The following is a 2,403-nucleotide window of genomic DNA, read 5'->3' as shown; positions in this document are numbered from 1 at the left end:
AAGATCTTGAATTCCCTTCCTGAGGTAGGCCTAGAATACAGTAGCTCTGATCACCGATCACCAGTCCCCAGCCCCAACCACCAGGTCACATTGCCTCCTTTTCAGTGGTATGCAGTAAACACATTTCAGCTGAAAGCTGAATTTGATGCACCAGTAAACAACTGGGGCACTAATGCTTTGGTCCAGTAAGCCTGGCATTACAGAACAGGAGCCCCGCTGGGGATGGACGGAAAGTTTCAGCAGCAGCCAGTTTTTCTGGAGTCATGATTTATTTCATATTACAGAAGAACAGTGCAGATGCTGTAGGGCAGCTGGACAGCACTAGCCTAGATCTGCTTGGAGTGACCTGTAACTTGCAGGGGAATAATGGGCATCCTAAATTCTGTTCCTCGCTTTGGGAGGGAGGGTTCTCTGGCCACTAGAGCAAGGGACGGGGAATCCAGACTCCCCGTTTCTATTCCTTGGACAAGGGGAGGGAGGTTTCTCCTGTGTGTGTCTCAGTTCGAGGTGGGAACCAACCACATTCAAAAGGGCTTTGGGTCGTTTAGGTCCCTGCCAGAGAAGCTTTGGATTTAAATGTTATTAAAGAATTGGAGCAAATAGCAGCTGTTTTCCCCTGAGGCTGTTGGGAATGTGAATGAGGGATCCTCAGGCAGATGGGTGGATCCAAGCTGGGCAGAACTTGTTGCTTTAGCTTCTTCAGGCCCAGGGAGTCATGACTTTGCTTGAGACTTTCTATTCCTAGCATCAGGGGAGAGTGTGATCTAGCACCGAAAGAAGTTGAGCAGACATCAGGATGCTTGGGTTCTAGCTTTGAGGGGAGTGATTAGAGCACAGGGATTCTGGGTTCTTTCGTTCATGTCTGTGGAAGGGAAGTGTGGTCTAGGTGTTAGAGCAGTGGCAGCTGAAAGCCAGGATCTATTCTTAGCTCTGTATAAGAGAGTGAATAGAGCAGGGAACTGGAAATCAGGAATCCTGGCTTCTAGGTCTAGTTTTGTTTGGGTGTTTTTTTTGGCCATCTCTGTATGTGCCCTGGTGCCATTCAGTCAGTTCATCGCTCTGTGCTGCAGCTTCCCCATGTGTAAAATAGATGAGAACAATATTGACTCACTGGCCTGGCAGTAATAAGGGTTAGTTTAGCGAATGCCTGTAGAGCTTTGTGATCTTGTGTGAAAAGGGCTAAGGAAGATCAAACTATGCTTGTGATAAACTAACCCCAGGAGGCTCAGGCAGAGCAATGCTACATATGACTGCAGTACGTTTAAACCCAATAACAGTTCCTCCATCTCTAACATTCACTGTGTGGTTAGCCTCGAGAGAGCTCAAAGCCTGCGCACGTTCTGACCAAAGCCCTGGACGGTGCGGGTTGCTATGTGTATCAGTTAAACCAACAGCACCTCTCCCTCAAGTCTCCAAACCACAGCCCCGAGCCACTCCTTGGACAAGGGGAGGGAGGTTTCTCCTATGTGTGTCTCAGTTCAAGGTGGGAACCAACCACGTTCAAAAGGGCTTTGGGTCGTTTGGGTCCCTGCCAGAGAAGCTTTGGATTTAAATGTTATTAAAGAATTGGAGCAAATAGCAGCTGTTTTCCCCTGAGGCTGTTGGGAATGTGAATGGGGGATCCTCAGGCAGATGGGTGGATCCAAGCTGGGCAGAACTTGTTGCTTTAGCTTCTTCAGGCCCAGGGAGTCATGACTTTGCTTTTGCCCAATCTGTTTTCTACAGAAGATGCTCAGAGGGTTATGGGTAGCAGTACAAGGCCATCGATACATCGATGGATATGGAACGTTTCATATGTCCCATCCCCAAGAATTTTTGAGATTTAGAAAACTCTCCCATCCTGAATCAAGACGAAAAGTCAAAACCTCAGAAAAATTTGTGAACTGATGAACTAGAAAAAAAAATCAGCTTGGGTCAATTGAAATGTTTTTGATTTTGACTTTTTTTTCAAACTTCTTTTGTCTAAATTTATTATGGGAGTCTGGGATATTATTATAGGAGTATGTGTGTGTAGCTAATGTATGTACATGTAAGGGAAGATGTGCGTATGTAGCTTGTATATGACTTTGTGCATGTACAACTAATGTGTGTATGTATAAGGAAAGGTGTGGGAGGGTGTAGAAAATGTGGGCATAGATTGTGCAGGTATATGTGTGTATATATATTGTGCATGACTGTGTACAGTTTGTGTGTGTATGACTAAGGGATTCATAGATTCATAGACTCTAGGACTGGAAGGGACCTTGAGAGGTCATCGAGTCCAGCCCCCTGCCCTCATGGCGGGACCAGATACTGTCTAGACCATCCCAGATAGACATTTATCTAACCTACTCTTAAATATCTCCAGAGATGGAGATTCCACAACCTCCCTAGGCAATTTATTCCAGTGTTTAACCACCCTGA

This window comes from Chelonoidis abingdonii, chromosome 26 (genome assembly GCF_003597395.2).
Source record: "Chelonoidis abingdonii isolate Lonesome George chromosome 26, CheloAbing_2.0, whole genome shotgun sequence".
NCBI lineage: Eukaryota > Metazoa > Chordata > Testudines > Testudinidae > Chelonoidis > Chelonoidis abingdonii.
Note: the sequence above shows the minus strand (reverse complement) of the source record.